This window comes from Rhopalosiphum maidis, chromosome 3 (genome assembly GCF_003676215.2).
Source record: "Rhopalosiphum maidis isolate BTI-1 chromosome 3, ASM367621v3, whole genome shotgun sequence".
Classification (NCBI taxonomy): domain Eukaryota; kingdom Metazoa; phylum Arthropoda; class Insecta; order Hemiptera; family Aphididae; genus Rhopalosiphum; species Rhopalosiphum maidis.
In genome coordinates this window covers 57,643,279-57,657,560 of record NC_040879.1, presented here as the reverse complement: position 1 = coordinate 57,657,560, position 14,282 = coordinate 57,643,279, and the positions used below count along the sequence as shown (strand labels likewise).

The following is a 14,282-nucleotide window of genomic DNA, read 5'->3' as shown; positions in this document are numbered from 1 at the left end:
TATCATTCGAAATTATTTTGCGTTGTTCAATTGTGAAACTCGTTCGTGACCGAAATAGTACACATATAAACTCAAATTATATATGTTGGAAAGAAGTTTTTCCAAATATCTTGAATTCCAAAATATGTCACTGAAAAATGTCTATGCTAAAAGAAGTCTAGAAGTGAGTGTTTATTATTTGAATGTTCATGGAGTTTATTTTGGAGAAAAACATTGTTACAACACAACCGCTGAGGTCAGCGCAAGTATATGAATATGATACGTATATTATGCAAAGGTGACCATTAATCAGTAAAAAGTTAAAGCTAAATTAAAATAATAACTTAATTATTTAAAGTATATAACTAGGACTTTTTCAGTTAATTTGAAAAACATTATACTAATATATATATTATAGAACTGCAGTCAAAGCTAAATCAAACAATTTTTTTCTTGTCACCTTGTATAAAATGATTTTAAATAAATATAATATTATACCTTGATATAAAAAATTAGTTGACATTACACATAAATGTGTAATTGGCCAAACCATTATATGCCTAATATAGTAATATACAATAAAAATAAATAATATAGAAAGCGTTTTTAAAAAAATATTTAGTAAGTTATAATTTAAAACAATACAATTGGAAGTCACACAATATAAGAGTATCCATTCCAAGAGATATTAAAAAAACATTTTTTAATCGTATTAAGTTAATATTTTTTTTCATGTTAACTAAACAAGGTAACTTTTATAATTAAATAATTATTTATTTATTTCTTAACATTTTTAACGTTTAATTAACTTAATTAGTTTAAGTTAGTTGTTTTATATTTTATTGAGAAGTAAATTTTTGTAGAATTGATTATTGTTACCTGTACTTATTTATATCGTATGGTATAATGGTCAAATAAATTTTACAAAGAAATTATAGTTAAGTATATCGTAAGACATGATCATTCAACGTAATTAATTTGTATTCCCCACACTGTGAGTGTATGTACAAAAAGGTTGTTCATTTTGTCGTATAAATTATTTTTAATGTTGATGTAGCTATTACTACGATGATTATCTGATTAAATGTAATATATATTTCACGCATACATTTTGATTCGGTGAATTAAAATGCATTTGTTTTCTTAAAATTAATTTTAATTTTTACAATTTTTTTACACAAAATAGAAAAACAAATTATCAATAAACGAATGAGTGGTATAAATATAAACTTACCTCAAATAAATAGGAAATATTTTTTTGATTTATACTTCAAATCATTGAAGCGATTAGGTATAAAATGTATATGACGATTACGTTTGTAGGGACTTTGACTTGTGGCTACACAATAGTAGACGATAAATATACCAGAGTTGTGTAATTTTATTTGAGTGAATTTAAATTCCTACACAAGACCTAGCAGGTAAAAAAATACATATTTTAGTTCCTACACAATAAAAATAGGTACATGTGTAAGTTATTACACGGTAAAAAAAGGTACGTATGTAAGTTCCTACACTGCATATATTATTATATATAATTTATAAGTTGTCAATTTAATATCAGTTATATCCAGGGCTCAGAAATTATAACACTAAAATAATTAATTTTTAGGGCTTAAATATGCCCATAAAAACATTAATATCAGCGCTATAAATAGCATTAAAAATTGGAAAATATGCAAAATAAAATTTTAAACAAATTTTTTTAAACATGAAATTTAAGATATATTTAATATTATAGACTTTTAATGTTTTTCGTAAAATATGATAGGTATTGACAGGAACTCAAAAATAGCACTAAAAGCCTTAAATTAGCAAAATAGCAGTAAAAACCGTAAATATGCAAAAAATAGCAAAATAAAATTTCGTGTATGACATCAGAGAAGTGTGAAACATATTTGTATCTTTCTTTGGATGTTCTAGGACGAACCAAGAAAAATATGCATTTGCTAGAACTTCCGAGCTCTGGTTATATCATATAATATTGTTATACATTTTAGTATAATAATAATTAATTTATTATATGGTTATATTATTTCTTCACTTATTCCACTACTCCACACTATTATATTCTTCTAAATTATATTATTTTCATATCATCAGTTTAATAACTTATAGTTATAATAGTTATAATGTTTGAAAAAATGTGGTATGTATATTGTTTTACTATTAAAATGTATGATGATTTTTTTATTTCTTTAAGACAGTATCATCAGTTTGATAACTTATAATATTATATAAAATAGAGTATATTTTTTTTACAAATGTACTTGTTACTCTCATGTAGGAACTTAAGATTCCCCTTTTGTTTATATTTCATGTTAGGTATGGATATTTTATCAGCTATTCTGTCTTTCAGTGACCTCAATCTTTAGATACAAAATTGTATGTAAGAGTATCATTACATTTTTTAAGATTGTTTTCAACAAAATATAGATGAAAAATGTTAAAACTAATCTAACCATGGTTACAATTGATATGCGATAACAACTGTGACGATAACGTTGACATTTAGATTTTGATAATTGAGTTATTGATTAATGTTTATTATCTTATTTTTTTAAATAAATGTTATTTTAAGTTTACAAACCTGTATTATTTTTGTGTAGAAAAACAATTCTTTTGTAACATCTAATAATGTTCAAAGTCACTGTATCTTGAAGTTCAAACGTAACGAGGAATATATAGGGAAATAGTTTGGCATTGCTAATTCGACGCGTTTAAAGATATATATAGTATAGACAGAGTCAGTGGCTTGTGGTGATTGTTAGGTGTTGGAGTTTAATAATTTGATACGCACATGTGTTGATCGCATAAGATACTTTTATCAATAAAAATTCCTGAATAATTATTTCAACAATCACTTAAAAATATAATATAATTTTGTCAGTTACGCATTAAATTACTATACTATATTATTATGATATATCTATCATTCTAACTATACATAAATTTACTGAATTAATTTATGTAAAAAATTACTTATGATATAAGTTGTAGGTATTGTGTATATACCTACATATAATCTATATGTTAATGTTGTTAATTTACTGGTCGTATCCACATTATTATTTATACGAGATGTTTTATTTAATTTTTTCACATAATACTACGTTGTAATAGCATCGCTTTTTTACAAACTACGTGCTATTTATGAAGATGGAAAGAAAAAAATTTTGAGGAAAAATGTTATAAGAAAAGGAATAAAATATTTTACGCACTTTTTATCCTTAATACTTTATCCCGGTACTTTTTTTTCTATTTATACCTATATTTTTTTATCATTCTAATATTGGCTATGCAATAATTTTCTTAGAAAAATTGTATTAAATGACATAAAAATAATCAGTGACTAATTTTTAAGAAATATAAACGACACTTATTGATGACTATAGGTAAACCGGTTTGAACGTCATTTTGACCTGTTTTTTACTTAATGATTTATTCAATATTCTAACCTTGGGGTTACTAAAGAACGTTTTTAGAGAACAAAAACACCATTCCAAGTACCAATATAACTAGTATAAGAATCGCAAGTTATCCTGTAACAATAATTTTCATATAATGTTCACATAGATAAAACAAGTATGAATGACAACCATTTGAAACGATGTTTTAGTAGACAACACTTCGAATCAGGATTGTGACGTATAATAGATTAATATATAGATTAGTTAATTGATGAATTATGAATACTTACTTATAAACCTATCTATAGCGCCTACATTCTTATACTTTTAATATTTATTCTTTGTTCAATAAATTATTATAAAATTGTTGTTAAAATAATTATAAATCTTCTATAAATATATTTTATTTGTTACGTCTTATTTTATTATTGGCTTTCTTACACTTCGTGAAATTCGAAAATATTTTTGAAAATGGTCTCTTTCTAATTGTCACTCCAATTTAACATTGTGTAATTTTTTTCAGTGTAGTTATTCACTTTTTATATTGAAATATAACATTTATTGCACACGTCAAATTTTTATCATATCCATTAACCACGCGTAAAGATTCATTCAAATTATTTGTTAGGTATTTATTTATAACTTCTACAATACAAGATTAAAATATTTAAGATTTTATAAATGTAATTTATTTATAATTATTTATATTTTATTAAATATATTATTATCATTTTTTATTTATAAGAGCAGGAAAATTAATCGTGACAACAATAGATTGTTACATTTTAAACTACCTTTAAAACAAACACATCATTTGGATGGATGACACTTTTATATAAACACCTTAGAAATCAGTGACCCAATCCTTATAAAGTACGAGTTGCGTCACGGGCTTTTTAGAGCGACGTATGAATTGCGACACGGGCTTACTAGAGGTACGCACGAGTTGTGGCCAAACAATAATGTATATACATATAACATATTACATATTATAAACTACATACCATCATAATAAATATATTGTATTGAATATAGTATTTAAAGTAATTTACTAAATTAATTATTATAATTAATAAATATTCAAATCAAATAAATCAAATTTGTTAGGTATTAAATTAATAATAACATTATAATATAAAAAAAGGTAAATTATTCCTACAATAATTCTTCCTTTTGTTACTTGTTTAATTGTTTATTTTTACTTCGTAAATATAAGTAATAAAAAAAATTAATTCATATTATACATAATTTTAAATGTTTATAAATCTTAAATTTTAATACAGCGATTATGATTTAAAGTTGTATGATCTTATTGCGGACAGGAAGCGCACGGTCAGACGACAGCTATATAAGTAACTAGTTAAAACTTAATATTTCATTATGTGTAAAATAATCATCAGTTATTCAATTCAAAATTGAGACTAAAAAACATAACGTTTCAATCGTGTAATTAAATAAGTCAATTCATCACTTAATTATCTTAAAAAGGTACTTTTATATGTCAATTTACTGGGTGATCCACAAACCATACTGACCCCTAAAAGCGTAGTTTTAATATATTAATTATCAAAGGAAAAAATAAGGGTACACACGAATTGCGTACTAAAATAGGTAGACAAACCTTTTTGAACGAATTGTGTCCCTGACGAAATTCGTGTTATTTTTTCATCTAGGTTCCTAAAGTGATATTCTCATAATAAAGATATGCCAGGTTATAAAAAAAAATTTGAAAAGTAATTGTAAAAATATAATAATGTCTTAATAATATAAATTATAAGTCATAATCAATCACATTAGTTAGTTAGTTGTTCTTGATGACTTAGAACTTTTTTCTGTCCATAATTCTGGAGAAAATATTGGATTTTCATTTATGTATGTATCTACTAAATAGTTAGCAAACTCTGTAGTTTTGTGTTTATCTGGTTGAATAGCAGACATTTCAAACAAAAAAATCTTCAACTTCGTGTGGTTCTAGGAAAGATAATTCAAACGTCATTGTTAAGTACTTGCCTACTTCATTATTTAGGATATAGTCTGAAGCCAATCCTAGTTCTTGTATTTTTCTTCACCAATATTTTTATCAAAAATATCTATAAGGCCAGAGATATAAACGATGTATTCCACTGCGTTGTCTGTCGAACTCAAAATGCATTGGTTTATTTTTAATTTGATGGAAAACGCCGCGGAATACGTTGTGGTTCGAAACGCGGTGAATACGCCATGTATAGCTCCAGTCTAAAAATACAAACTACTAAAAACGAGTTTTCATATAATAATATTATGTTAATGATAAATATTTTATTATTATTATTTTTAAAAAAAATTTAAAAATTTTCAAAATTAAAAATAAATTTGTAAACCACTAGAATTACTTTAGTCTTATGAAGGTTGTGGATCCATATTGTATTCAGTAGATGATTTAAAAAATATAAAACGTATTTATTCATGTACAAAATTTTACGCTAGATATATACCAATGTCAGTTTTCGACGAGTTTGGTCAAAGTCAGTTTATTATTATCGTTGTAAATATATGCTGCTTTTAATTTATGATTCTATTTTTAAGGATAAAAACGTGTAAGACCGAGGAAAAATCTAATAGGAATCGTATATTTCTATTTATATTAACCAGCCTAACGATTGGCCTATACCAGAGCACCAGGCTCTGTTTTCAATATATTGTAGTTATGTAGTATCTATATTCTATACTGCATAAATATATTATGGCATAGTATAATAACATTGTGTATATAACAATAAAAAAAAATGTATTTCTATATTTAAAATCTATTTAATTTTACGGGTACCATATGCGTAGTTTAACGGCAACAGGACGACACGAACATTTGGTAAATGTATTTTATCTTACCATAATATATATATATCTTTTTATAAAACCTATTAAAACGTTTAAAGTATTTATTATGACGAGACATTAGACGTTTGATTGCTTTTATATTTATATTTTCGAGTAATACGAGTGTAAATAGATATTCGTAGTACTTATTTACATTTCAATTGCAAATCATTCAAAACGTTGTTTATGTTAAGCAATACTTCAAAGTATTTGTATCATTACACACGTTTGATGTGCTGTTACTTGATAATCGTAGTTTTCGCCATCATAATATTATAAAATATTGAGGTTGAGTGCACTAATTTCAGTCAAATGAAAATCAACTCAAAATACTTAATATTTAATTTTGTTGAATATTATGTTTTTTTGTTTCATTTATATTTTCTTTTAAAGTTTTAAAAAATATACATAAGTAAATTAACTTGAAATAAAATTGTTAAGTTTATGTTTGGTATCAATTCCATCTAATTACTGATTTAGTTAAGTTAACTTCATAGTACAAATTGCAGTTTTTTTTGTTAGATGACTTTTTGATGACCGATTCAACTTCGTTTTGTCTAACAGCAAATTATATAGACAAATCAAATCGTCCAAGGACTAATGTAGAAATACTTAGGTATTTTGGCGAGTGGTCTACTATAAATAACGAGAATTGTCACCTAATAAATAAACGTAACTTTCACAAACTTTGAATTTTTTCGTTTGAGGTTTTTTGTTTAATTTTTTTGTTGTTCGTCGTTCAACTTTTAATGTTTTAAGTGATGTTACGAAACCCTTATCACTCACTAACTCACTAAAATATATTATAGATCATCTTTTTGTGTATGAATTGCGGATAATCTGCACCGAAAAAAAAATCTTCTTGCTTTAGCCCTTTCATCTTTTCATTTGTTTGTGATTATGTACAATGTATTGAGAACACCAATTTTTTTAAGTCTTTTTGATCTTTTAATCATGGCTCTAAAGCAAAATTGACTAAAATACAACGAGTTAATGTAAAACAATTTAAATAATCAAGTTATTGAATTTATCCACGATCATCTTATATAGTTTAACATTTTCAATAATTTTTAATGCGAGTTTGCGTGTTTTAAGTTTTTAATCTAAATTTAATGCCCTGTAATTTAGTAAATTTTGATTTTTTAAGATTTTTAAATTATAATTATAAGATCAATTATATTATTAAAAAAAAAAATGAGTAATTGAGCATTATATAGGCTATAGCTTCTTACGAAAACTTAATTTAGTTACTAAACAGAATTATTTAATGTTATCATTAAAAGTAAACACACCGTATTGTATGTATGGTATAATTGGATGTTTTTGCATCTACTTTTTACTAGAAGGTATGTTAGGAGGGGAGGTTTTTTTTAGTCTCTTTTCTGACTACTGTCATTATTATTGTGTAGATATATTATATTAAATCGTTTCGTAACTAAGAAGAAAACAGACCTGCGGTAACGTTAAAATTATTATAAATTTCCAGACTAGAGCTTTCGGCGACATCACCACTGTTGTTTTCAATTCGGGTAGTGCATAACTTTTTTCAAGTCAAAATTAAAAATCATCACTGTCGTTGCATATACGGGTGTTCTGTGAGGAAGATAAAGTACAGATTTATACGTGGCACAATGTTCTGCGTGACGCGTGTTATGTATAAATGGTAAACAACGTACGTTTGTCGTATATTTTATGTGCAGTATTTCAGTCGAGTGACAACCGACGACGACGTTCGTTTATTACAGTATATTATTATTTTTTTTAACGTTCCGTTGAACTACAAGAGAACGAAGAGTTTTATAGGAAGAGAGTTGAACGCGTTGATTGTATATATTTTAGCCGTAAACAAAATAAAACATTTTTACCATGGATTCATTTATACAATAATATAACCTCAACATTATAATATTACAATAAAATATGATTTTTATGTCCTTAAAAAGCTCGAAATAACATAAATTTATGCATCTAAGACACAGTAATAAAATATTTATTAAAGTTGGTACTTATACAATGTACCTAATATCTCAACCATTTATGTAATATATTTTTGTACATTGCAATAAAAACATACATTTTTAATAAATAATACCTAACAATTAAAATACAAGTGCTATTTTTTTTTGCTAAATTATGGAAAAATGAATTATATATTTACTTCAAACACATCAACTTAAGATGAAAAAAAAAACATTTTTCAATAATTTCTCAAATTAGATTAAGACAAATGCTTAAAAATGCCCCGTCAACCCTAAAATGTGCTTTTATGTACATTTTATGATAAAGTTTTCGTCCACATGTTATAAACCTGTTGAACAAGGAACATACAAATCAACATTAAAAACATAAGGAAATCAGACCTCTCACTGTGAAGGTGTTTATACTTCCAACGATTCTTTATTTAAATGTTATTACTTATTATTTATCAATTATTATATACCTAAACTATGAATTATTCGTGTTTTAGTGGACTAAAAACACGTAGTGTGTTAATTTAGGCAGTTTCTAATAGTTTAATTGTATTATTGTTAGGTATGTGCTTGACTAATGTTATTTTGGTTAGCCGAATGTGCCAAATTATCTGAGTAACTATGTTAAAACTATGTATATTATAATGCACAGATGTTATGAGAGTAGATGACCATATTCATCTTCAAAATGTTAGCATATTTGCTTAATGATTCACGGAAATACAATGAAGTTATCATTTTTATAAACATTTTTTATACATTGCAAAAATACACGGTTATTCAGATCAAAATTTTAATTACAATACATAGTAATGAGCACGCTCTGTAAGTTAATTCATAAACAGGCTGAATTTTTAATCGTGGACACAAGACACTCTTTAATGGCATAAAAAAATCCAAGTATAAAAGAAAAATCTTATGTGAACTTAAAAATTCCAAAAATCACAATTTGAATAAAGTCATTATTGAAGGGAAAATTTGTGTGGGTATTGTAGGTGAATCGCTCTGTATAGTTTTCGCAGAATATCTTATAACATATTATATAGTCGTATATGATATACATATTGCACACGTGCGTTGTTGCAGTGTGACTCGGACAGTTTATTTGACATCATGCAATATTGTTAACAGATTGCTCTTAGTTCTTTTAATACACGTGTGTCGCGTGTGTGTAAAATATGGACGTGATGAAAATACGCCTAATGTACTTAACTAAAATGTTAGATGTATAAGCAGACTTATATTTAAAAAAAATTTTGAGATTTATTTTTGTCATTTGGCATTTTCGATTTTTGTTAGACATTTTTAAAAAAATTTATCCTGTAAAAGAGCTTTAAAATTGAATGCAAGGTTCTTCATAAATAGTTCATACTCAAACCAAAAAAATCTAATAGTTTTTTACTTAATTTTTCTTTATAGACATTTTATAATTTAAATTTGGATAAAATTAGAATTTAAACAAAGAACAACGGTTTTAGTTATTTTGTTGTGATTTATTATATTATTCGTGGATGCTTGAAATTTTCAACGTATATTAATATATTTTATACATGACATTTTTCAATGTACTTTTTTCGTCAAAAACTAATTAAACCTACAATAAAATAAATTATTTTAATAGCAATATAAATATATCAAAAAAAAAATGTTAAGCAATTTAGGCTGACGGTTCGTTTTGCCCAGAATCCTTTTCCGTATGCAATTAATTAATTATCTTAGAATTTAAATGTAACACTTACATTACAGAAACTTGTTCATCAATGAGGAAATATACTCGAGTACTCGACACCTATTGTACAGCAGAGTAGTTTACCATTTTCCCTGTATATTCAATCATATTTATTTAATTAATTAAATTTAATTTCAAAACTATAGAAAAGAAAAATATTTACTTAGTACTATTTTCACCAATGAATCTAGAAGACCCCGGTACAAAGGATTAAATCAACCACAATTCGGTTCAATTGAAGCGAAACATTCGAAACTGCACATGTACATCGTATGATATATGATGCAGTTTAATGAGTGGATAATAATTGTTTTTTCCGACATGCAATGAGTCGAATATTTTATATGGGTGGCTCAAGTGTTTGCGGCAATACCAATGATTACGTGTTTAATATTATTATAGTCTATAATATAGACCATTACTAAGTTATATTATATTGAAGGGGGAGTGTATTATTTTATATTATGCGCGTACACGGTTTTGATGCCTACCAAAATATTATTACTCTACAGCCCTAGATCCCCTCTCGGACTTCGGGTCGATAGTTCAATTTTCCGTTAACTATATACAATTTCCAGTGTGTATAATTAATGTTATGCCATTAATTATTTTTATATTGTGACACAGAATAATAATACCATGTGTCTTTGTTGTTCTCAGATAAATAGAGATTCATTTATTCGCTGTTTCGTCGTAATATTAATCTAAGTAACTTCAATATCGTTTTCAATATTCAAATAAAATTAGTATTGTGTGTGGTATTGTACATTTGTACATGTTTTAAATTCATAATGGTTAAATACATTTTTGCTAAAGATCGTTTTGTTTTTAATGGGCAAATTTTAACGAAACGTTTAGCAATAAAATAATTATGGACTGTGATAGGTAGGTAATTGTATTATAGGTATTATATTGTTATTTAATCCAAGTCTTAGAATTATTTTAAATCGTTGCATTAAAGTTGTTCAAGAACACGTTTTCTTACCCCGTGTTTTTTTAGTAGTAAGTTATGACTCATTGAATAGTGTAAATTAAAATAGAATTATCAATTTTGAAAAAACGTATTATTTTTTATGTCCTCTTACGTAAGATCATAAAAATTAAAAATCTGTCCATCATAGTTTTTTTTGCAAAAAAAAAATAATAATAATAATAAAATAATAAAAAGGCCTCTGAAAAAATACGATTATGTGTAATATATATAAATCGATTTAATATTTGAATAAAAAAATCATTTTTCTTCCACTATGCTATTTTAGTGATCACTGCCGAAGACAAACCGCGTTGGTGCTGGTATTATTATACGCGGTGTATAATAATAGTTCCATAAAAACGCGAGGAGAATTATTTTAGCACCCGTTAATCATAACTTTTATTACAGACCAGACATTTTTATAGCTGATTTGTAGCCCCAAATTTAGAAATCGTATACCTTAACAGTTTCTTTGAAATATCTCTTAAATAGTTTTAAATTGGTTATAAAATAGTGGAATTAGAGTAGAGTCAATAAAATAAGATTTCCGATACTTGCTATTCAGAAGTAGACAAAATAATGAAAAACATGCTTATTATGGACATGATCTACATAATTCGAAGACATGTTAATTACAGATAAAAAATGTTTTCTCTGCTTTTTTGGCAGTTATTGGAGAAGCTACCAATCCAAATTGTTAATTAAATCGTACTGCATTGATAGGTTTGGTCTTGTGAAAAAACAGTAGTCGTAGTCTTTAGTACTAATATAAAAATATTAATAAAAACAATTTATAAAAATGTTTAAAAAATAATTAAAGTTTTATAAATTAGTATGTCTAAATAAAATCCTATTTGTAATTAATATTTTAAAAAATAATAATCTAAGTACGTATTTAACTTGTATGTAGTTGATTTTTCGTATTTGCGGGTTCCTTAACGTAGTTAACGTAATTTCAACACTTACTGTTTAAAATTTGATTTTTAGGAAAAGCCGTCTGTTTAGAAACTCTGAAATTTTAGTTATAAATGGTTACGAAATGGTTAAAAAAAAGTGGAATTTGTTCGTAACGAAAATTTTTATTTATAGATGACAGGATTTGTCCTGAAAACGTGTTTATTGGTGGCCGATTTAACTATCACGCTGTCCTCTTAAAAGTTTGTAATCGCGTGGAATAAATTTTCTTCGAAATTTAAAGGTGGTGATATTAATCACGTAGAAACCTAACTATAAATGGGTATAAATATAATAAATATTTTTCAATAAATCCCCGTTAAATTGGTTGTATGCATGTCATCGGCGACGAATACTGATCATTTGTCATTCATGGTTAACCGGAAACATTTACTCGCAATGTTAAGGCAGAAAATATTGGTTTTCCATCACGACGATGTTCATAATGAAGTACCACATGTAATACAGTCAAACTATAATCACGACGTTTTTCATCGTGTCGATTCGTATCATATACCTACCACGATTATTATGTTCGCGTTTGATTTCTGATCTACGGAGTATAGATGAACGCTGTGTAAATCACGATCACGGAGTGCGTGTTTTTGTTCTGAATGATTTTGTGATTTTAAGATAGATGACGTAAATAGGCCAATTAATTTTTTTTTTTTTTGGAGGGGAGAGGGGCGATTTGGATCCCTTATATTGATTAATAGAAAATGTGGAGAGAGGCATGTAGCCTTCCAACAACAACTATAGTTATTAACATACAAATAAAAATTATTATATTTATATAGGTATACTTATATTATTTTTATTTCAACACAATTCGATATCTGTTATGGAAAATAAATTAACAATATCATCCACATTTTAAGGTATGTTAGAAACCTAAATTTTTATATATAAACTACAATAAAATCCAATTCGAATTTTAATATTATATAAGACACAAAATGAGTAAGTTTAATGTACTTAGGTATAATGTACAAACAATATTTTATTAATAAATATTTTTATTATATTGAACATAAATTAAAATCATGATGCAATGAGTATCCATTTACTTAGAATAAAAACAATTAACATAATATAATATTATTTAAATACTTTTTTCCGTGCTTTTTTGATGCAAACAAATCAATTTTCTCATCGTAGCTCAAAGAATCGGCGATACTATGTTTGATGCTGATAAGGGCCAGGTCCGATAACTTATGCTGTGATAGATTGTTTCTTAATGTTTTGACTATTCTTTGTCGGAGAATTTTGAAACGATTGGGTAGAATTTAAAGATAATGTAACAAATATGTTGAAAGATCTACGCAGTTTACTTAAACTTTTTTCTCTTATGTTTTTTTTGCCTTTTTTAATTTTCTGACGGATAACTTCTAAACTTATCCCGATCTCTAGATGACATGATACAGAAGTATACGAATTACAAAGTATTTTTTTTGTAAATAAATGCATGTGAAAAATACTAACTATTAGTCTTGTTTTTAAAATTTAGGTACATAGACAAAAACAACACGGGTTGCAATTTCTGTATTACTGTCTACGGGGACAATATTATTATGTTTATTTATAGATTAAGTGATATTCCTAATTGTATAATTTCTGGCCTGTGACTGTGGGGCCCCGCGCTTGTGCGAGGCCCGGTTCGGCTGCACCGGTTGCCCGCTCCTCCTTAGGGCCGGCACTAGATGTGTTATTCTTTATAGATTACTAGGAAATATTTGATAGTCAATTAATTGGTTTTATATTTTATTTTATACGTGATATAAAAGAATTGTTATTATAAAGATTTGGTAACATTATTAACAGAGTTTTATATATGTTGGTATATTCCTTTAAAGTAAATTAAAATATTATGTAATAATTAGGAAAACTTCACATTTAATACATTTAAAGACTGCTAATTATTATAGATGCACTTATGCATAAAATTTGCTCTAAAAATGAAAAATTTACATTTTATAAAATTTGGTGAAATTAGTTTGATATTTAATACCGTCATACATTTTTTTTTATATTTGCCTATATTTTGTTCATTGTCATTCTTATTTTCACAAAAGTATTGTTCTGCGTATTTGAATTGACAACAATTGAAAATAGTATGACGTATAATATTTATTGGTTTATTTTTATTTGTCAATAACTGCTATAATTGTCCACAGCTCTCCAAAATTAATTTGTCTTTGGGAATAAAAGTCGATTTGTTATTGAAATCAATATTCATTACTACAAAAAACTTAAAAGAACCCCTGGAGACTACGAATAATCAACAGAGAATTAACTATAAACTATTGAAACGAGAAAAGCACGTTTATTGAATACCTATTGTACTTAATTTAAAAATTTATATTTTATAATCTATATAAATATATTATATTTTATGATTTATATGTCCATTT

General features: G+C 26.0%; 1 protein-coding gene across 2 annotated transcripts in view; it reads left to right on the top strand.

The window, feature by feature from the left end:
- The window catches only part of LOC113555639 (myosin-VIIa), a 117,164-nt gene that overhangs the window by 26,975 nt on the left and 75,907 nt on the right, over window positions 1-14,282 (top strand). The window lies entirely within an intron of this gene.